This window comes from Haliotis cracherodii, unplaced genomic scaffold (assembly GCF_022045235.1).
Source record: "Haliotis cracherodii isolate W230 unplaced genomic scaffold, xgHalCrac1.p SCAF_18, whole genome shotgun sequence".
Classification (NCBI taxonomy): Eukaryota; Metazoa; Mollusca; class Gastropoda; order Lepetellida; family Haliotidae; genus Haliotis; species Haliotis cracherodii.
The window spans coordinates 25,428,598-25,448,940 of NW_027266273.1; the positions used below are offsets into that span (position 1 = coordinate 25,428,598).

The 20,343-nt window shown below is 40.7% G+C and overlaps 29 non-coding genes across 29 annotated transcripts; all 29 read right to left on the reverse strand.

Annotated features, from left to right (window-relative positions):
* Positions 1 to 352: 352 nt before the first annotated feature.
* On the reverse strand, positions 353 to 473 carry LOC139466449 (U5 spliceosomal RNA). Its single transcript, XR_011653490.1, has one exon. It is a non-coding gene; the product is annotated as a U5 spliceosomal RNA (small nuclear RNA).
* A 509-nt stretch (positions 474 to 982) lies between these two features.
* On the reverse strand, positions 983 to 1,103 carry LOC139466461 (U5 spliceosomal RNA). Its single transcript, XR_011653501.1, has one exon. It is a non-coding gene; the product is annotated as a U5 spliceosomal RNA (small nuclear RNA).
* A 985-nt stretch (positions 1,104 to 2,088) lies between these two features.
* On the reverse strand, positions 2,089 to 2,209 carry LOC139466472 (U5 spliceosomal RNA). The gene has a single exon (XR_011653514.1). It is a non-coding gene; the product is annotated as a U5 spliceosomal RNA (small nuclear RNA).
* A 509-nt stretch (positions 2,210 to 2,718) lies between these two features.
* On the reverse strand, positions 2,719 to 2,839 carry LOC139466487 (U5 spliceosomal RNA). The gene has a single exon (XR_011653527.1). It is a non-coding gene; the product is annotated as a U5 spliceosomal RNA (small nuclear RNA).
* A 1,294-nt stretch (positions 2,840 to 4,133) lies between these two features.
* On the reverse strand, positions 4,134 to 4,254 carry LOC139466499 (U5 spliceosomal RNA). The gene has a single exon (XR_011653539.1). It is a non-coding gene; the product is annotated as a U5 spliceosomal RNA (small nuclear RNA).
* A 509-nt stretch (positions 4,255 to 4,763) lies between these two features.
* Positions 4,764 to 4,884, reverse strand: LOC139466506 (U5 spliceosomal RNA). Its single transcript, XR_011653546.1, has one exon. It is a non-coding gene; the product is annotated as a U5 spliceosomal RNA (small nuclear RNA).
* A 509-nt stretch (positions 4,885 to 5,393) lies between these two features.
* LOC139466510 (U5 spliceosomal RNA) lies at positions 5,394 to 5,514 on the reverse strand. Its single transcript, XR_011653550.1, has one exon. It is a non-coding gene; the product is annotated as a U5 spliceosomal RNA (small nuclear RNA).
* Positions 5,515 to 6,023: 509 nt separating this feature from the next.
* Positions 6,024 to 6,144, reverse strand: LOC139466522 (U5 spliceosomal RNA). Its single transcript, XR_011653561.1, has one exon. It is a non-coding gene; the product is annotated as a U5 spliceosomal RNA (small nuclear RNA).
* A 509-nt stretch (positions 6,145 to 6,653) lies between these two features.
* LOC139466534 (U5 spliceosomal RNA) lies at positions 6,654 to 6,774 on the reverse strand. The gene has a single exon (XR_011653573.1). It is a non-coding gene; the product is annotated as a U5 spliceosomal RNA (small nuclear RNA).
* Positions 6,775 to 7,283: 509 nt separating this feature from the next.
* LOC139466546 (U5 spliceosomal RNA) lies at positions 7,284 to 7,404 on the reverse strand. Its single transcript, XR_011653584.1, has one exon. It is a non-coding gene; the product is annotated as a U5 spliceosomal RNA (small nuclear RNA).
* A 1,294-nt stretch (positions 7,405 to 8,698) lies between these two features.
* Positions 8,699 to 8,819, reverse strand: LOC139466558 (U5 spliceosomal RNA). The gene has a single exon (XR_011653595.1). It is a non-coding gene; the product is annotated as a U5 spliceosomal RNA (small nuclear RNA).
* Positions 8,820 to 9,328: 509 nt separating this feature from the next.
* LOC139466569 (U5 spliceosomal RNA) lies at positions 9,329 to 9,449 on the reverse strand. Its single transcript, XR_011653605.1, has one exon. It is a non-coding gene; the product is annotated as a U5 spliceosomal RNA (small nuclear RNA).
* Positions 9,450 to 9,958: 509 nt separating this feature from the next.
* On the reverse strand, positions 9,959 to 10,079 carry LOC139466574 (U5 spliceosomal RNA). Its single transcript, XR_011653609.1, has one exon. It is a non-coding gene; the product is annotated as a U5 spliceosomal RNA (small nuclear RNA).
* A 509-nt stretch (positions 10,080 to 10,588) lies between these two features.
* LOC139466469 (U5 spliceosomal RNA) lies at positions 10,589 to 10,709 on the reverse strand. Its single transcript, XR_011653511.1, has one exon. It is a non-coding gene; the product is annotated as a U5 spliceosomal RNA (small nuclear RNA).
* A 509-nt stretch (positions 10,710 to 11,218) lies between these two features.
* On the reverse strand, positions 11,219 to 11,339 carry LOC139466575 (U5 spliceosomal RNA). The gene has a single exon (XR_011653610.1). It is a non-coding gene; the product is annotated as a U5 spliceosomal RNA (small nuclear RNA).
* Positions 11,340 to 11,847: 508 nt separating this feature from the next.
* LOC139466553 (U5 spliceosomal RNA) lies at positions 11,848 to 11,967 on the reverse strand. Its single transcript, XR_011653591.1, has one exon. It is a non-coding gene; the product is annotated as a U5 spliceosomal RNA (small nuclear RNA).
* Positions 11,968 to 12,476: 509 nt separating this feature from the next.
* Positions 12,477 to 12,597, reverse strand: LOC139466577 (U5 spliceosomal RNA). The gene has a single exon (XR_011653612.1). It is a non-coding gene; the product is annotated as a U5 spliceosomal RNA (small nuclear RNA).
* A 509-nt stretch (positions 12,598 to 13,106) lies between these two features.
* On the reverse strand, positions 13,107 to 13,227 carry LOC139466578 (U5 spliceosomal RNA). Its single transcript, XR_011653613.1, has one exon. It is a non-coding gene; the product is annotated as a U5 spliceosomal RNA (small nuclear RNA).
* A 508-nt stretch (positions 13,228 to 13,735) lies between these two features.
* On the reverse strand, positions 13,736 to 13,855 carry LOC139466544 (U5 spliceosomal RNA). Its single transcript, XR_011653582.1, has one exon. It is a non-coding gene; the product is annotated as a U5 spliceosomal RNA (small nuclear RNA).
* A 505-nt stretch (positions 13,856 to 14,360) lies between these two features.
* On the reverse strand, positions 14,361 to 14,481 carry LOC139466579 (U5 spliceosomal RNA). Its single transcript, XR_011653614.1, has one exon. It is a non-coding gene; the product is annotated as a U5 spliceosomal RNA (small nuclear RNA).
* Positions 14,482 to 14,989: 508 nt separating this feature from the next.
* LOC139466549 (U5 spliceosomal RNA) lies at positions 14,990 to 15,109 on the reverse strand. Its single transcript, XR_011653587.1, has one exon. It is a non-coding gene; the product is annotated as a U5 spliceosomal RNA (small nuclear RNA).
* Positions 15,110 to 15,617: 508 nt separating this feature from the next.
* On the reverse strand, positions 15,618 to 15,737 carry LOC139466550 (U5 spliceosomal RNA). The gene has a single exon (XR_011653588.1). It is a non-coding gene; the product is annotated as a U5 spliceosomal RNA (small nuclear RNA).
* Positions 15,738 to 16,242: 505 nt separating this feature from the next.
* Positions 16,243 to 16,363, reverse strand: LOC139466503 (U5 spliceosomal RNA). Its single transcript, XR_011653543.1, has one exon. It is a non-coding gene; the product is annotated as a U5 spliceosomal RNA (small nuclear RNA).
* Positions 16,364 to 16,872: 509 nt separating this feature from the next.
* Positions 16,873 to 16,993, reverse strand: LOC139466580 (U5 spliceosomal RNA). The gene has a single exon (XR_011653615.1). It is a non-coding gene; the product is annotated as a U5 spliceosomal RNA (small nuclear RNA).
* Positions 16,994 to 17,501: 508 nt separating this feature from the next.
* Positions 17,502 to 17,621, reverse strand: LOC139466518 (U5 spliceosomal RNA). The gene has a single exon (XR_011653557.1). It is a non-coding gene; the product is annotated as a U5 spliceosomal RNA (small nuclear RNA).
* A 509-nt stretch (positions 17,622 to 18,130) lies between these two features.
* Positions 18,131 to 18,251, reverse strand: LOC139466581 (U5 spliceosomal RNA). The gene has a single exon (XR_011653616.1). It is a non-coding gene; the product is annotated as a U5 spliceosomal RNA (small nuclear RNA).
* A 509-nt stretch (positions 18,252 to 18,760) lies between these two features.
* LOC139466126 (U5 spliceosomal RNA) lies at positions 18,761 to 18,881 on the reverse strand. Its single transcript, XR_011653186.1, has one exon. It is a non-coding gene; the product is annotated as a U5 spliceosomal RNA (small nuclear RNA).
* Positions 18,882 to 19,386: 505 nt separating this feature from the next.
* LOC139466127 (U5 spliceosomal RNA) lies at positions 19,387 to 19,507 on the reverse strand. The gene has a single exon (XR_011653187.1). It is a non-coding gene; the product is annotated as a U5 spliceosomal RNA (small nuclear RNA).
* A 508-nt stretch (positions 19,508 to 20,015) lies between these two features.
* Positions 20,016 to 20,135, reverse strand: LOC139466519 (U5 spliceosomal RNA). Its single transcript, XR_011653558.1, has one exon. It is a non-coding gene; the product is annotated as a U5 spliceosomal RNA (small nuclear RNA).
* Positions 20,136 to 20,343: the final 208 nt, after the last annotated feature.

Sequence of the window (20,343 nt, forward strand, 5' to 3'; positions counted from 1 at the left end):
TCCAAATTTAAAAATTTCAAAAAATCAATATAAGCAACCCCTAAAAGCCCCCTCTTGGGTTGCACACACCACTTTCACCCTTCTCGGAATACACTAAATGGTCCGGCCAGGCCCGTGTGCGAAATACGCTGTAGTCGGAAAGCGCACGTTAAATCTTTTATATCAGTCAGTCAGACTCGTACGCACCCATAATAAAGGAAAGGTCAATGAGGGGATGGTGGCTTCAGCTTGTAAACAACGCTGTACATTTGCAATATCCCCACATTAAAAGAGGAGAGAAGACAAAAGCAAGAAGTGGTTACCTCCCTTTGATGCAAGTGCTTGGAGTTCTATTTTTATTATTTGGAATGTTGACCCTGGCAATGCAGGGCGTAATAAATTAGTCTATAGACTCATTGTGATGTTCCTCTCCACGGAAATCTTTAGTAAAAGGCGAAAGATTTATCCGAATGGATGAAGAGAAACCAGAGTTAATGTTACAGATACCTGTCTGCACCCCAGTCACCTTATCATTTCAGCACGTGCAGGTGCGAAGACATGACTCGTGTCATTTAAATCATCTGTTCAATATAAGCTTCTTATGTGACATAAACAGTGATAAAACAATTGTAAAAATGATTTGGTAAACATCTTCAACTTGGAGATCGCTTGATGCAAGCATGGCGTGTCAAAATAATGTCGGCTTTGATCAATCCAGTGTGTGTGGCAGCCATTTTGAACGTGGACTAATCGTGTTACTTAGCCCATCATTGTGAGCGACGCTCACGTCAATGCACCCCTAAAGATACAAATCCAACAAGCGATTCTCGTACGCACCCATAATAAAGGAAAGGTCAATGAGGGGATGGTGGCTTCAGCTTGTAAACAACGCTGTACATTTGCAATATCCCCACATTAAAAGAGGAGAGAAGACAGAAGCAAGAAGTGGTTACCTCCCTTTGATGCAAGTGCTTGGAGTTCTATTTTTATTATTTGGAATGTTGACCCTGGCAATGCAGGGCGTAATAAATTAGTCTATAGACTCATTGTGATGTTCCTCTCCACGGAAATCTTTAGTAAAAGGCGAAAGATTTATCCGAATGGATGAAGAGAAACCAGAGTTAATGTTACAGATACCTGTCTGCACCCCAGTCACCTTATCATTTCAGCACGTGCAGGTGCGAAGACATGATTCGTGTCATTTAAATCATCTGTTCAATATAAGCTTTTTATGTGACATAAACAGTGATAAAACAATTGTAAAAATGATTTGGTAAACATCTTCAACTTGGAGATCGCTTGATGCAAGCATGGCGTGTCAAAATAATGTCGGCTTTGATCAATCCAGTGTGTGTGGCAGCCATTTTGAACGTGGACTAATCGTGTTACTTAGCCTATCATTGTGAGCGACGCTCACGTCAATGCACCCCTGAAGATACAAATCCAACAAGCGATTCTCGTACGCACACAACCCGAAACCACAGAACACGCACTCATTCACTGCACCCACTATCAAACACACAGAACCACACTACAAACCGCCCTCAATCTAAATAAGGTTCCTACTCTAGATGAAATACTAAACCCTCAAAATAAACTAGAAAACTTCAAGGCCCTAGGCGTATTCCTAATCAAAACAGACCTAATTAAGCGCATCTAAAAATTAATTAATCTACCAATCCAAAATCCAATAAACATACAAACACGCACCTCACCCGGCTCCCTTAGTTCCCTCCTCCACCCACCTCGGCATTTATTCCAAATTTAAAAATTTCAAAAAATCAATATAAGCAACCCCTAAAAGCCCCCTCTTGGGTTGCACACACCACTTTCACCCTTCTCGGAATACACTAAATGGTCCGGCCAGGCCCGTGTGCGAAATACGCTGTAGTCGGAAAGCGCACGTTAAATCTTTTATATCAGTCAGTCAGACTCGTACGCACCCATAATAAAGGAAAGGTCAATGAGGGGATGGTGGCTTCAGCTTGTAAACAACGCTGTACATTTGCAATATCCCCACATTAAAAGAGGAGAGAAGACAAAAGCAAGAAGTGGTTACCTCCCTTTGATGCAAGTGCTTGGAGTTCTATTTTTATTATTTGGAATGTTGACCCTGGCAATGCAGGGCGTAATAAATTAGTCTATAGACTCATTGTGATGTTCCTCTCCACGGAAATCTTTAGTAAAAGGCGAAAGATTTATCCGAATGGATGAAGAGAAACCAGAGTTAATGTTACAGATACCTGTCTGCACCCCAGTCACCTTATCATTTCAGCACGTGCAGGTGCGAAGACATGACTCGTGTCATTTAAATCATCTGTTCAATATAAGCTTCTTATGTGACATAAACAGTGATAAAACAATTGTAAAAATGATTTGGTAAACATCTTCAACTTGGAGATCGCTTGATGCAAGCATGGCGTGTCAAAATAATGTCGGCTTTGATCAATCCAGTGTGTGTGGCAGCCATTTTGAACGTGGACTAATCGTGTTACTTAGCCCATCATTGTGAGCGACGCTCACGTCAATGCACCCCTAAAGATACAAATCCAACAAGCGATTCTCGTACGCACCCATAATAAAGGAAAGGTCAATGAGGGGATGGTGGCTTCAGCTTGTAAACAACGCTGTACATTTGCAATATCCCCACATTAAAAGAGGAGAGAAGACAGAAGCAAGAAGTGGTTACCTCCCTTTGATGCAAGTGCTTGGAGTTCTATTTTTATTATTTGGAATGTTGACCCTGGCAATGCAGGGCGTAATAAATTAGTCTATAGACTCATTGTGATGTTCCTCTCCACGGAAATCTTTAGTAAAAGGCGAAAGATTTATCCGAATGGATGAAGAGAAACCAGAGTTAATGTTACAGATACCTGTCTGCACCCCAGTCACCTTATCATTTCAGCACGTGCAGGTGCGAAGACATGACTCGTGTCATTTAAATCATCTGTTCAATATAAGCTTTTTATGTGACATAAACAGTGATAAAACAATTGTAAAAGTGATTTGGTAAACATCTTCAACTTGGAGATCGCTTGATGCAAGCATGGCGTGTCAAAATAATGTCGGCTTTGATCAATCCAGTGTGTGTGGCAGCCATTTTGAACGTGGACTAATCGTGTTACTTAGCCCATCATTGTGAGCGACGCTCACGTCAATGCACCCCTCAAGATACAAATCCAACAAGCGATTCTCGTGCGCAGGCAGATAAAGCAGCAAAATTATCCCTTAAACTCCCAGAAATAAGCTTAAACTTACCCAGCTCAAAATCAGAAATCAAAAGTGTCACTAAACAAAAAATTAACAAAAAATGGCAAAATATATACCAAAACTCAAATAGCCAAATCAGGAAAGTACTCAAAAAACCCTTAAATAAACCCAAAATACTACACCCATCCAAAAAAATCGACAGAATAATTACCAAACTACAAACAGGCCACACCAAACTAAATAATCACCGCAAAATAGCTAAACTACACACAACAGGAAACTGCCCACATTGGAAACAACAAGAAACACCAGAACACGTACTCATTCACTGCACACACTACCAAACACACCGAACAACACTACAGACCACCCTAAATCTTAAAACCGGACTTACACTAGAATCAATCCTAAACCCACAAAATAAATTAGAAAAATTCAAAGCCTTAGGCATATACCTAATAAAAACAGGACTAAATAGTCGCATTTAAACCCCAAATAAAATATTAAAACCAAAACTACCTTATTTGATAACCACCCAACACACACAGCTCCCTTAGTTCGTCCCCCACCCACTCTTGGCATTCTTTCCAAATCTCAAAATTTCAAAATTACTATATAAGTAACCCCTAAAGCCCCCTCCTGGGTTGCACAAACTCACTTTTCCCCTTTTTGGAAACACATTAAATGGCCTGGCCGGGCCCGTGTGCGACATACGCTTGCAGTCGGAAAGCGCACGTTAAATCTCCAAAGTAAGTAAGTAAGTAAGACTCGTGCGCACCCATAATAAAGGAAAGGTCAATGAGGGGATGATGGCTTCAGCTTGTAAACAACGCTGTACATTTGCAATATCCCCACATTAAAAGAGGAGAGAAGACAGAAGCAAGAAGTGGTTACCTCCCTTTGATGCAAGTGCATGGAGTTCTATTTTTATTATTTGGAATGTTGACCCTGGCAATGCAGGGCGTAATAAATTAGTCTATAGACTCATTGTGATGTTCCTCTCCACGGAAATCTTTAGTAAAAGGCGAAAGATTTATCCGAATGGATGAAGAGAAACCAGAGTTAATGTTACAGATACCTGTCTGCACCCCAGTCACCTTATCATTTCAGCACGTGCAGGTGCGAAGACATGACTCGTGTCATTTAAATCATCTGTTCAATATAAGCTTTTTATGTGACATAAACAGTGATAAAACAATTGTAAAAATGATTTGGTAAACATCTTCAACTCGGAGATCGCTTGATGCAAGCATGGCGTGTCAAAATAATGTCGGCTTTGATCAATCCAGTGTGTGTGGCAGCCATTTTGAACGTGGGCTAATCGTGTTACTTAGCCTATCATTGTGAGCGACGCTCACGTCAATGCACCCCTCAAGATACAAATCCAACAAGCGATTCTCGTGCGCACCCATAATAAAGGAAAGGTCAATGAGAGGATGGTGGCTTCAGCTTGTAAACAACGCTGTACATTTGCAATATCCCCACATTAAAAGAGGAGAGAAGACAGAAGCAAGAAGTGGTTACCTCCCTTTGATGCAAGTGCTTGGAGTTCTATTTTTATTATTTGGAATGTTGACCCTGGCAATGCAGGGCGTAATAAATTAGTCTATAGACTCATTGTGATGTTCCTCTCCATGGAAATCTTTAGTAAAAGGCGAAAGATTTATCCGAATGGATGAAGAGAAACCAGAGTTAATGTTACAGATACCTGTCTGCACCCCAGTCACCTTATCATTTCAGCACGTGCAGGTGCGAAGACATGACTCGTGTCATTTAAATCATCTGTTCAATATATGCTTTTTATGTGACATAAACAGTGATCAAAAAATTGTTAAAATGATTTGGTAAACATCTTCAACTTGGATATCGCTTGATGCAAGCATGGCGTGTCAAAATAATGTCGGCTTTGATCAATCCAGTGTGTGTGGCAGCCATTTTGAACGTGGACTAATCGTGTTACTTAGCCTATCATTGTGAGCGACGCTCACGTCAATGCACCCCTCAAGATACAAATCCAACAAGCGATTCTCGTGCGCACCCATAATAAAGGAAAGGTCAATGAGGGGATGGTGGCTTCAGCTTGTAAACAACGCTGTACATTTGCAATATCCCCACATTAAAAGAGGAGAGAAGACAGAAGCAAGAAGTGGTTACCTCCCTTTGATGCAAGTGCTTGGAGTTCTATTTTTATTATTTGGAATGTTGACCCTGGCAATGCAGGGCGTAATAAATTAGTCTATAGACTCATTGTGATGTTCCTCTCCACGGAAATCTTTAGTAAAAGGCGAAAGATTTATCCGAATGGATGAAGAGAAACCAGAGTTAATGTTACAGATACCTGTCTGCACCCCAGTCACCTTATCATTTCAGCACGTGCAGGTGCGAAGACATGACTCGTGTCATTTAAATCATCTGTTCAATATAAGCTTTTTATGTGACATAAACAGTGATAAAACAATTGTAAAAATGATTTGGTAAACATCTTCAACTTGGAGATCGCTTGATGCAAGCATGGCGTGTCAAAATAATGTCAGCTTTGATCAATCCAGTGTGTGTGGCAGCCATTTTGAACGTGGACTAATCGTGTTACTTAGCCTATCATTGTGAGCGACGCTCACGTCAATGCACCCCTGAAGATACAAATCCAACAAGCGATTCTCGTGCGCACCCATAATAAAGGAAAGGTCAATGAGGGGATGGTGGCTTCAGCTTGTAAACAACTCTGTACATTTGCAATATCCCCACATTAAAAGAGGAGAGAAGACAGAAGCAAGAAGTGGTTACCTCCCTTTGATGCAAGTGCTTGGAGTTCTATTTTTATTATTTGGAATGTTGACCCTGGCAATGCAGGGCGTAATAAATTAGTCTATAGACTCATTGTGATGTTCCTCTCCACGGAAATCTTTAGTAAAAGGCGAAAGATTTATCCGAATGGATGAAGAGAAACCAGAGTTAATGTTACAGATACCTGTCTGCACCCCAGTCACCTTATCATTTCAGCACGTGCAGGTGCGAAGACATGACTCGTGTCATTTAAATCATCTGTTCAATATAAGCTTTTTATGTGACATAAACAGTGATAAAACAATTGTAAAAATGATTTGGTAAACATCTTCAACTCGGAGATCGCTTGATGCAAGCATGGCGTGTCAAAATAATGTCGGCTTTGATCAATCCAGTGTGTGTGACAGCCATTTTGAACGTGGACTAATCGTGTTACTTAGCCTATCATTGTGAGCGACGCTCACGTCAATGCACCCCTCAAGATACAAATCCAACAAGCGATTCTCGTGCGCACCCATAATAAAGGAAAGGTCAATGAGGGGATGGTGGCTTCAGCTTGTAAACAACGCTGTACATTTGCAATATCCCCACATTAAAAGAGGAGAGAAGACAGAAGCAAGAAGTGGTTACCTCCCTTTGATGCAAGTGCATGGAGTTCTATTTTTATTATTTGGAATGTTGACCCTGGCAATGCAGGGCGTAATAAATTAGTCTATAGACTCATTGTGATGTTCCTCTCCACGGAAATCTTTAGTAAAAGGCGAAAGATTTATCCGAATGGATGAAGAGAAACCAGAGTTAATGTTACAGATACCTGTCTGCACCCCAGTCACCTTATCATTTCAGCACGTGCAGGTGCGAAGACATGACTCGTGTCATTTAAATCATCTGTTCAATATAAGCTTTTTATGTGACATAAACAGTGATAAAACAATTGTAAAAATGATTTGGTAAACATCTTCAACTTGGAGATCGCTTGATGCAAGCATGGCGTGTCAAAATAATGTCGGCTTTGATCAATCCAGTGTGTGTGGCAGCCATTTTGAACGTGGACTAATCGTGTTACTTAGCCTATCATTGTGAGCGACGCTCACGTCAATGCACCCCTGAAGATACAAATCCAACAAGCGATTCTCGTACGCACCCATAATAAAGGAAAGGTCAATGAGGGGATGGTGGCTTCAGCTTGTAAACAACGCTGTACATTTGCAATATCCCCACATTAAAAGAGGAGAGAAGACAAAAGCAAGAAGTGGTTACCTCCCTTTGATGCAAGTGCATGGAGTTCTATTTTTATTATTTGGAATGTTGACCCTGGCAATGCAGGGCGTAATAAATTAGTCTATAGACTCATTGTGATGTTCCTCTCCACGGAAATCTTTAGTAAAAGGCGAAAGATTTATCCGAATGGATGAAGAGAAACCAGAGTTAATGTTACAGATACCTGTCTGCACCCCAGTCACCTTATCATTTCAGCACGTGCAGGTGCGAAGACATGACTCGTGTCATTTAAATCATCTGTTCAATATAAGCTTCTTATGTGACATAAACAGTGATAAAACAATTGTAAAAATGATTTGGTAAACATCTTCAACTTGGAGATCGCTTGATGCAAGCATGGCGTGTCAAAATAATGTCGGCTTTGATCAATCCAGTGTGTGTGGCAGCCATTTTGAACGTGGACTAATCGTGTTACTTAGCCCATCATTGTGAGCGACGCTCACGTCAATGCACCCCTCAAGATACAAATCCAACAAGCGATTCTCGTGCGCAGGCAGATAAAGCAGCAAAATTATCCCTTAAACTCCCAGAAATAAGCTTAAACTTACCCAGCTCAAAATCAGAAATCAAAAGTGTCACTAAACAAAAAATTAACAAAAAATGGCAAAATATATACCAAAACTCAAATAGCCAAATCAGGAAAGTACTCAAAAAACCCTTAAATAAACCCAAAATACTACACCCATCCAAAAAAATCGACAGAATAATTACCAAACTACAAACAGGCCACACCAAACTAAATAATCACCGCAAAATAGCTAAACTACACACAACAGGAAACTGCCCACATTGGAAACAACAAGAAACACCAGAACACGTACTCATTCACTGCACACACTACCAAACACACCGAACAACACTACAGACCACCCTAAATCTTAAAACCGGACTTACACTAGAATCAATCCTAAACCCACAAAATAAATTAGAAAAATTCAAAGCCTTAGGCATATACCTAATAAAAACAGGACTAAATAGTCGCATTTAAACCCCAAATAAAATATTAAAACCAAAACTACCTTATTTGATAACCACCCAACACACACAGCTCCCTTAGTTCGTCCCCCACCCACTCTTGGCATTCTTTCCAAATCTCAAAATTTCAAAATTACTATATAAGTAACCCCTAAAGCCCCCTCCTGGGTTGCACAAACTCACTTTTCCCCTTTTTGGAAACACATTAAATGGCCTGGCCGGGCCCGTGTGCGACATACGCTTGCAGTCGGAAAGCGCACGTTAAATCTCCAAAGTAAGTAAGTAAGTAAGACTCGTGCGCACCCATAATAAAGGAAAGGTCAATGAGGGGATGATGGCTTCAGCTTGTAAACAACGCTGTACATTTGCAATATCCCCACATTAAAAGAGGAGAGAAGACAGAAGCAAGAAGTGGTTACCTCCCTTTGATGCAAGTGCATGGAGTTCTATTTTTATTATTTGGAATGTTGACCCTGGCAATGCAGGGCGTAATAAATTAGTCTATAGACTCATTGTGATGTTCCTCTCCACGGAAATCTTTAGTAAAAGGCGAAAGATTTATCCGAATGGATGAAGAGAAACCAGAGTTAATGTTACAGATACCTGTCTGCACCCCAGTCACCTTATCATTTCAGCACGTGCAGGTGCGAAGACATGACTCGTGTCATTTAAATCATCTGTTCAATATAAGCTTTTTATGTGACATAAACAGTGATAAAACAATTGTAAAAATGATTTGGTAAACATCTTCAACTCGGAGATCGCTTGATGCAAGCATGGCGTGTCAAAATAATGTCGGCTTTGATCAATCCAGTGTGTGTGGCAGCCATTTTGAACGTGGGCTAATCGTGTTACTTAGCCTATCATTGTGAGCGACGCTCACGTCAATGCACCCCTCAAGATACAAATCCAACAAGCGATTCTCGTGCGCACCAATAATAAAGGAAAGGTCAATGAGAGGATGGTGGCTTCAGCTTGTAAACAACGCTGTACATTTGCAATATCCCCACATTAAAAGAGGAGAGAAGACAGAAGCAAGAAGTGGTTACCTCCCTTTGATGCAAGTGCTTGGAGTTCTATTTTTATTATTTGGAATGTTGACCCTGGCAATGCAGGGCGTAATAAATTAGTCTATAGACTCATTGTGATGTTCCTCTCCACGGAAATCTTTAGTAAAAGGCGAAAGATTTATCCGAATGGATGAAGAGAAACCAGAGTTAATGTTACAGATACCTGTCTGCACCCCAGTCACCTTATCATTTCAGCACGTGCAGGTGCGAAGACATGACTCGTGTCATTTAAATCATCTGTTCAATATAAGCTTTTTATGTGACATAAACAGTGATAAAACAATTGTAAAAATGATTTGGTAAACATCTTCAACTTGGAGATCGCTTGATGCAAGCATGGCGTGTCAAAATAATGTCAGCTTTGATCAATCCAGTGTGTGTGGCAGCCATTTTGAACGTGGACTAATCGTGTTACTTAGCCTATCATTGTGAGCGACGCTCACGTCAATGCACCCCTCAAGATACAAATCCAACAAGCGATTCTCGTGCGCACCCATAATAAAGGAAAGGTCAATGAGGGGATGGTGGCTTCAGCTTGTAAACAACGCTGTACATTTGCAATATCCCCACATTAAAAGAGGAGAGAAGACAGAAGCAAGAAGTGGTTACCTCCCTTTGATGCAAGTGCTTGGAGTTCTATTTTTATTATTTGGAATGTTGACCCTGGCAATGCAGGGCGTAATAAATTAGTCTATAGACTCATTGTGATGTTCCTCTCCACGGAAATCTTTAGTAAAAGGCGAAAGATTTATCCGAATGGATGAAGAGAAACCAGAGTTAATGTTACAGATACCTGTCTGCACCCCAGTCACCTTATCATTTCAGCACGTGCAGGTGCGAAGACATGACTCGTGTCATTTAAATCATCTGTTCAATATAAGCTTTTTATGTGACATAAACAGTGATAAAACAATTGTAAAAATGATTTGGTAAACATCTTCAACTCGGAGATCGCTTGATGCAAGCATGGCGTGTCAAAATAATGTCGGCTTTGATCAATCCAGTGTGTGTGACAGCCATTTTGAACGTGGACTAATCGTGTTACTTAGCCTATCATTGTGAGCGACGCTCACGTCAATGCACCCCTCAAGATACAAATCCAACAAGCGATTCTCGTGCGCACCCATAATAAAGGAAAGGTCAATGAGGGGATGGTGGCTTCAGCTTGTAAACAACGCTGTACATTTGCAATATCCCCACATTAAAAGAGGAGAGAAGACAGAAGCAAGAAGTGGTTACCTCCCTTTGATGCAAGTGCATGGAGTTCTATTTTTATTATTTGGAATGTTGACCCTGGCAATGGAGGGCGTAATAAATTAGTCTATAGACTCATTGTGATGTTCCTCTCCACGGAAATCTTTAGTAAAAGGCGAAAGATTTATCCGAATGGATGAAGAGAAACCAGAGTTAATGTTACAGATACCTGTCTGCACCCCAGTCACCTTATCATTTCAGCACGTGCAGGTGCGAAAACATGACTCGTGTCATTTAAATCATCTGTTCAATATAAGCTTTTTATCTGACATAAACAGTGATAAAACAATTGTAAAAATGATTTGGTAAACATCTTCAACTTGGAGATCGCTTGATGCAAGCATGTCGTGTCAAAATAATGTCGGCTTTGATCAATCCAGTGTGTGTGGCAGCCATTTTGAACGTGGACTAATCATGTTACTTAGCCTATCATTGTGAGCGACGCTCACGTCAATGCACCCCTCAAGATACAAATCCAACAAGCGATTCTCGTGCGCACCCATAATAAAGGAAAGGTCAATGAGGGGATGGTGGCTTCAGCTTGTAAACAACGCTGTACATTTGCAATATCCCCACATTAAAAGAGGAGAGAAGACAGAAGCAAGAAGTGGTTACCTCCCTTTGATGCAAGTGCATGGAGTTCTATTTTTATTATTTGGAATGTTGACCCTGGCAATGCAGGGCGTAATAAATTAGTCTATAGACTCATTGTGATGTTCCTCTCCACGGAAATCTTTAGTAAAAGGCGAAAGATTTATCCGAATGGATGAAGAGAAACCAGAGTTAATGTTACAGATACCTGTCTGCACCCCAGTCACCTTATCATTTCAGCACGTGCAGGTGCGAAGACATGACTCGTGTCATTTAAATCATCTGTTCAATATAAGCTTTTTATGTGACATAAACAGTGATAAAACAATTGTAAAAATGATTTGGTAAACATCTTCAACTTGGAGATCGCTTGATGCAAGCATGGCGTGTCAAAATAATGTCGGCTTTGATCAATCCAGTGTGTGTGGCATTTTGAACGTGGACTAATCGTGTTACTTAGCCTATCATTGTGAGCGACGCTCACGTCAATGCACCCCTCAAGATACAAATCCAACAAGCGATTCTCGTGCCCACCCATAATAAAGGAAAGGTCAATGAGAGGATGGTGGCTTCAGCTTGTAAACAACGCTGTACATTTGAAATATAACCCCACATTAAAAGAGGAGAGAAGACAGAAGCAAGAAGTGGTTACCTCCCTTTGATGCAAGTGCTTGGAGTTCTATTTTTATTATTTGGAATGTTGACACTGGCAATGCAGGGCGTAATGAATTAGTCTATAGACTCATTGTGATGTTCCTCTCCACGGAAATCTTTAGTAAAAGACGAAAGATTTATCCGAATGGATGAAGAGAAACCAGAGTTAATGTTACAGATACCTGTCTGCACCCCAGTCACCTTATCATTTCAGCACGTGCAGGTGCGAAGACATGTCTCGTGTCATTTAAATCATCTGTTCAATATAAGCTTTTTATGTGACATAAACAGTGATAAAACAATTGTTAAAATGATTTGGTAAACATCTTCAACTTGGAGATCGCTTGATGCAAGCATGGCGTGTCAAAATAATGTCGGCTTTGATCAATCCAGTGTGTGTGGCAGCCATTTTGAACGTGGACTAATCATGTTACTTCGCCTATCATTGTGAGCGACGCTCACGTCAATGTACCCCTCAAGATACAAATCCAACAAGCGATTCTCGTGCGCACCCATAATAAAGGAAAGGTCAATGAGGGGATGGTGGCTTCAGCTTGTAAACAACGCTGTACATTTGCAATATCCCCACATTAAAAGAGGAGAGAAGACAGAAGCAAGAAGTGGTTACCTCCCTTTGATGCAAGTGCATGGAGTTCTGTTTTTATTATTTGGAATGTTGACCCTGGCAATGCAGGGCGTAATAAATTAGTCTATAGACTCATTGTGATGTTCCTCTCCACGGAAATCTTTAGTAAAAGGCGAAAGATTTATCCGAATGGATGAAGAGAAACCAGAGTTAATGTTACAGATACCTGTCTGCACCCCAGTCACCTTATCATTTCAGCACGTGCAGGTGCGAAAACATGACTCGTGTCATTTAAATCATCTGTTCAATATAAGCTTTTTATGTGACATAAACAGTGATAAAACAATTGTAAAAATGATTTGGTAAACATCTTCAACTTGGAGATCGCTTGATGCAAGCATGGCGTGTCAAAATAATGTCGGCTTTGATCAATCCAGTGTGTGTGGCAGCCATTTTGAACGTGGACTAATCATGTTACTTAGCCTATCATTGTGAGCGACGCTCACGTCAATGCACCCCTCAAGATACAAATCCAACAAGCGATTCTCGTGCGCACCCATAATAAAGGAAAGGTCAATGAGGGGATGGTGGCTTCAGCTTGTAAACAACGCTGTACATTTGCAATATCCCCACATTAAAAGAGGAGAGAAGACAGAAGCAAGAAGTGGTTACCTCCCTTTGATGCAAGTGCATGGAGTTCTATTTTTATTATTTGGAATGTTGACCCTGGCAATGCAGGGCGTAATAAATTAGTCTATAGACTCATTGTGATGTTCCTCTCCACGGAAATCTTTAGTAAAAGGCGAAAGATTTATCCGAATGGATGAAGAGAAACCAGAGTTAATGTTACAGATACCTGTCTGCACCCCAGTCACCTTATCATTTCAGCACGTGCAGGTGCGAAGACATGACTCGTGTCATTTAAATCATCTGTTCAATATAAGCTTTTTATGTGACATAAACAGTGATAAAACTATTGTAAAAATGATTTGGTAAACATCTTCAACTCGGAGATCGCTTGATGCAAGCATGGCGTGTCAAAATAATGTCGGCTTTGATCAATCCAGTGTGTGTGGCATTTTGAACGTGGACTAATCGTGTTACTTAGCCTATCATTGTGAGCGACGCTCACGTCAATGCACCCCTCAAGATACAAATCCAACAAGCGATTCTCGTGCCCACCCATAATAAAGGAAAGGTCAATGAGGGGATGGTGGCTTCAGCTTGTAAACAACGCTGTACATTTGAAATATAACCCCACATTAAAAGAGGAGAGAAGACAGAAGCAAGAAGTGGTTACCTCCCTTTGATGCAAGTGCTTGGAGTTCTATTTTTATTATTTGGAATGTTGACACTGGCAATGGAGGGCGTAATGAATTAGTCTATAGACTCATTGTGATGTTCCTCTCCACGGAAATCTTTAGTAAAAGGCGAAAGATTTATCCGAATGGATGAAGAGAAACCAGAGTTAATGTTACAGATACCTGTCTGCACCCCAGTCACCTTATCATTTCAGCACGTGCAGGTGCGAAGACATGTCTCGTGTCATTTAAATCATCTGTTCAATATATGCTTTTTATGTGACATAAACAGTGATAAAACAATTGTTAAAATGATTTGGTAAACATCTTCAACTTGGAGATCGCTTGATGCAAGCATGGCGTGTCAAAATAATGTCGGCTTTGATCAATCCAGTGTGTGTGGCATTTTGAACGTGGACTAATCGTGTTACTTAGCCTATCATTGTGAGCGACGCTCACGTCAATGCACCCCTCAAGATACAAATCCAACAAGCGATTCTCGTGCGCACCCATAATAAAGGAAAGGTCAATGAGAGGATGGTGGCTTCAGCTTGTAAACAACGGTGTACATTTGCAATATCCCCACATTAAAAGAGGAGAGAAGACAGAAGCAAGAAGTGGTTACCTCCCTTTGATGCAAGTGCTTGGAGTTCTATTTTTATTATTTGGAATGTTGACCCTGGCAATGCAGGGCGTAATAAATTAGTCTATAGACTCATTGTGATGTTCCTCTCCACGGAAATCTTTAGTAAAAGGCGAAAGATTTATCCGAATGGATGAAGAGAAACCAGAGTTAATGTTACAGATACCTGTCTGCACCCCAGTCACCTTATCATTTCAGCACGTGCAGGTGCGAAGACATGACTCGTGTCATTTAAATCATCTGTTCAATATAAGCTTTTTATGTGACATAAACAGTGATAAAACTATTGTAAAAATGATTTGGTAAACATCTTCAACTCGGAGATCGCTTGATGCAAGCATGGCGTGTCAAAATAATGTCGGCTTTGATCAATCCAGTGTGTGTGGCATTTTGAACGTGGACTAATCGTGTTACTTAGCCTATCATTGTGAGCGACGCTCACGTCAATGCACCCCTCAAGATACAAATCCAACAAGCGATTCTCGTGCCCACCCATAATAAAGGAAAGGTCAATGAGGGGATGGTGGCTTCAGCTTGTAAACAACGCTGTACATTTGAAATATAACCCCACATTAAAAGAGGAGAGAAGACAGAAGCAAGAAGTGGTTACCTCCCTTTGATGCAAGTGCTTGGAGTTCTATTTTTATTATTTGGAATGTTGACACTGGCAATGCAGGGCGTAATGAATTAGTCTATAGCCTCATTGTGATGTTCCTCTCCACGGAAATCTTTAGTAAAAGGCGAAAGATTTATCCGAATGGATGAAGAGAAACCAGAGTTAATGTTACAGATACCTGTCTGCACCCCAGTCACCTTATCATTTCAGCACGTGCAGGTGCGAAGACATGTCTCGTGTCATTTAAATCATCTGTTCAATATATGCTTTTTATGTGACATAAACAGTGATAAAACAATTGTTAAAATGATTTGGTAAACATCTTCAACTTGGAGATCGCTTGATGCAAGCATGGCGTGTCAAAATAATGTCGGCTTTGATCAATCCAGTGTGTGTGGCATTTTGAACGTGGACTAATCGTGTTACTTAGCCTATCATTGTGAGCGACGCTCACGTCAATGCACCCCTCAAGATACAAATCCAACAAGCGATTCTCGTGCCCACCCATAATAAAGGAAAGGTCAATGAGGGGATGGTGGCTTCAGCTTGTAAACAACGCTGTACATTTGAAATATAACCCCACATTAAAAGAGGAGAGAAGACAGAAGCAAGAAGTGGTTACCTCCCTTTGATGCAAGTGCTTGGAGTTCTATTTTTATTATTTGGAATGTTGACACTGGCAATGCAGGGCGTAATGAATTAGTCTATAGCCTCATTGTGATGTTCCTCTCCACGGAAATCTTTAGTAAAAGGCGAAAGATTTATCCGAATGGATGAAGAGAAACCAGAGTTAATGTTACAGATACCTGTCTGCACCCCAGTCACCTTATCATTTCAGCACGTGCAGGTGCGAAGACATGTCTCGTGTCATTTAAATCATCTGTTCAATATATGCTTTTTATGTGACATAAACAGTGATAAAACAATTGTTAAAATGATTTGGTAAACATCTTCAACTTGGAGATCGCTTGATGCAAGCATGGCGTGTCAAAATAATGTCGGCTTTGATCAATCCAGTGTGTGTGGCATTTTGAACGTGGACTAATCGTGTTACTTAGCCTATCATTGTGAGCGACGCTCACGTCAATGCACCTCTCAAGATACAAATCCAACAAGCGATTCTCGTGCGCACCCATAATAAAGGAAAGGTCAATGAGAGGATGGTGGCTTCAGCTTGTAAACAACGCTGTACATTTGCAATATCCCCACATTAAAAGAGGAGAGAAGACAAAAGCAAGAAGTGGTTACCTCCCTTTGATGCAAGTGCTTGGAGTTCTATTTTTATTATTTGGAATGTTGACCCTGGCAATGCAGGGCGTAATAAATTAGTCTATAGACTCATTGTGATGTTCCTCTCCACGGAAATCTTTCGTAAAAGGCGAAAGATTTATCCGAATGGATGAAGAGAAACCAGAGTTAATGTTATAGATACCTGTCTGCACCCCAGTCACCTTATCATTTCAGCACGTGCAGGTGCGAAAACATGACTCGTGTCATTTAAATCATCTGTTCAATAAAAGCTTTTTATGTGACATAAACAGTGATAAAACAATTGTAAAAATGATTTGGTAAACATCTTCAACTTGGAGATCGCTTGATGCAAGCATGGCGTGTCAAAATAATGTCGGCTTTGATCAATCCAGTGTGTGTGGCAGCCATTTTGAACGTGGACTAATCATGTTACTTAGCCTATCATTGTGAGCGACGCTCACGTCAATGCACCCCTCAAGATACAAATCCAACAAGCGATTCTCGTGCGCACCCATAATAAAGGAAAGGTCAATGAGGGGATGGTGGCTTCAGCTTGTAAACAACGCTGTACATTTGCAATATCCCCACATTAAAAGAGGAGAGAAGACAGAAGCAAGAAGTGGTTACCTCCCTTTGATGCAAGTGCTTGGAGTTCTATTTTTATTATTTGGAATGTTGACCCTGGCAATGCAGGGCGTAATAAATTAGTCTATAGACTCATTGTGATGTTCCTCTCCACGGAAATCTTTAGTAAAAGGCGAAAGATTTATCCGAATGGATGAAGAGAAACCAGAGTTAATGTTACAGATACCTGTCTGCACCCCAGTCACCTTATCATTTCAGCACGTGCAGGTGCGAAGACATGACTCGTGTCATTTAAATCATCTGTTCAATATAAGCTTTTTATGTGACATAAACAGTGATAAAACTATTGTAAAAATGATTTGGTAAACATCTTCAACTCGGAGATCGCTTGATGCAAGCATGGCGTGTCAAAATAATGTCGGCTTTGATCAATCCAGTGTGTGTGGCATTTTGAACGTGGACTAATCGTGTTACTTAGCCTATCATTGTGAGCGACGCTCACGTCAATGCACCCCTCAAGATACAAATCCAACAAGCGATTCTCGTGCCCACCCATAATAAAGGAAAGGTCAATGAGGGGATGGTGGCTTCAGCTTGTAAACAACGCTGTACATTTGAAATATAACCCCACATTAAAAGAGGAGAGAAGACAGAAGCAAGAAGTGGTTACCTCCCTTTGATGCAAGTGCTTGGAGTTCTATTTTTATTATTTGGAATGTTGACACTGGCAATGCAGGGCGTAATGAATTAGTCTATAGACTCATTGTGATGTTCCTCTCCACGGAAATCTTTAGTAAAAGGCGAAAGATTTATCCGAATGGATGAAGAGAAACCAGAGTTAATGTTACAGATACCTGTCTGCACCCCAGTCACCTTATCATTTCAGCACGTGCAGGTGCGAAGACATGTCTCGTGTCATTTAAATCATCTGTTCAATATATGCTTTTTATGTGACATAAACAGTGATAAAACAATTGTTAAAATGATTTGGTAAACATCTTCAACTTGGAGATCGCTTGATGCAAGCATGGCGTGTCAAAATAATGTCGGCTTTGATCAATCCAGTGTGTGTGGCAGCCATTTTGAACGTGGACTAATCATGTTACTTAGCCTATCATTGTGAGCGACGCTCACGTCAATGTACCCCTCAAGATACAAATCCAACAAGCGATTCTCGTGCGCACCCATAATAAAGGAAAGGTCAATGAGGGGATGGTGGCTTCAGCTTGTAAACAACGCTGTACATTTGCAATATCCCCACATTAAAAGAGGAGAGAAGACAGAAGCAAGAAGTGGTTACCTCCCTTTGATGCAAGTGCATGGAGTTCTGTTTTTATTATTTGGAATGTTGACCCTGGCAATGCAGGGCGTAATAAATTAGTCTATAGACTCATTGTGATGTTCCTCTCCACGGAAATCTTTAGTAAAAGGCGAAAGATTTATCCGAATGGATGAAGAGAAACCAGAGTTAATGTTACAGATACCTGTCTGCACCCCAGTCACCTTATCATTTCAGCACGTGCAGGTGCGAAAACATGACTCGTGTCATTTAAATCATCTGTTCAATATAAGCTTTTTATGTGACATAAACAGTGATAAAACAATAGTAAAAATGATTTGGTAAACATCTTCAACTTGGAGATCGCTTGATGCAAGCATGGCGTGTCAAAATAATGTCGGCTTTGATCAATCCAGTGTGTGTGGCAGCCATTTTGAACGTGGACTAATCATGTTACTTAGCCTATCATTGTGAGCGACGCTCACGTCAATGCACCCCTCAAGATACAAATCCAACAAGCGATTCTCGTGCGCACCCATAATAAAGGAAAGGTCAATGAGGGGATGGTGGCTTCAGCTTGTAAACAACGCTGTACATTTGCAATATCCCCACATTAAAAGAGGAGAGAAGACAGAAGCAAGAAGTGGTTACCTCCCTTTGATGCAAGTGCATGGAGTTCTATTTTTATTATTTGGAATGTTGACCCTGGCAATGCAGGGCGTAATAAATTAGTCTATAGACTCATTGTGATGTTCCTCTCCACGGAAATCTTTAGTAAAAGGCGAAAGATTTATCCGAATGGATGAAGAGAAACCAGAGTTAATGTTACAGATACCTGTCTGCACCCCAGTCACCTTATCATTTCAGCACGTGCAGGTGCGAAGACATGACTCGTGTCATTTAAATCATCTGTTCAATATAAGCTTTTTATGTGACATAAACAGTGATAAAACTATTGTAAAAATGATTTGGTAAACATCTTCAACTCGGAGATCGCTTGATGCAAGCATGGCGTGTCAAAATAATGTCGGCTTTGATCAATCCAGTGTGTGTGGCATTTTGAACGTGGACTAATCATGTTACTTAGCCTATCATTGTGAGCGACGCTCACGTCAATGCACCCCTCAAGATACAAATCCAACAAGCGATTCTCGTGCGCACCCATAATAAAGGAAAGGTCAATGAGGGGATGGTGGCTTCAGCTTGTAAACAACGCTGTACATTTGCAATATCCCCACATTAAAAGAGGAGAGAAGACAGAAGCAAGAAGTGGTTACCTCCCTTTGATGCAAGTGCATGGAGTTCTATTTTTATTATTTGGAATGTTGACCCTGGCAATGCAGGGCGTAATAAATTAGTCTATAGACTCATTGTGATGTTCCTCTCCACGGAAATCTTTAGTAAAAGGCGAAAGATTTATCCGAATGGATGAAGAGAAACCAGAGTTAATGTTACAGATACCTGTCTGCACCCCAGTAACCTTATCATTTCAGCACGTGCAGGTGCGAAGACATGACTCGTGTCATTTAAATCATCTGTTCAATATAAGCTTTTTATGTGACATAAACAGTGATAAAACAATTGTAAAAATGATTTGGTAAACATCTTCAACTTGGAGATCGCTTGATGCAAGCATGGCGTGTCAAAATAATGTCGGCTTTGATCAATCCAGTGTGTGTGGCATTTTGAACGTGGACTAATCGTGTTACTTAGCCTATCATTGTGAGCGACGCTCACGTCAATGCACCCCTCAAGATACAAATCCAACAAGCGATTCTCGTGCCCACCCATAATAAAGGAAAGGTCAATGAGGGGATGGTGGCTTCAGCTTGTAAACAACGCTGTACATTTGAAATATAACCCCACATTAAAAGAGGAGAGAAGACAGAAGCAAGAAGTGGTTACCTCCCTTTGATGCAAGTGCTTGGAGTTCTATTTTTATTATTTGGAATGTTGACACTGGCAATGCAGGGCGTAATGAATTAGTCTATAGACTCATTGTGATGTTCCTCTCCACGGAAATCTTTAGTAAAAGGCGAAAGATTTATCCGAATGGATGAAGAGAAACCAGAGTTAATGTTACAGATACCTGTCTGCATCCCAGTCACCTTATCATTTCAGCACGTGCAGGTGCGAAGACATGTCTCGTGTCATTTAAATCATCTGTTCAATATAAGCTTTTTATGTGACATAAACAGTGATAAAACAATTGTTAAAATGATTTGGTAAACATCTTCAACTTGGAGATCGCTTGATGCAAGCATGGCGTGTCAAAATAATGTCG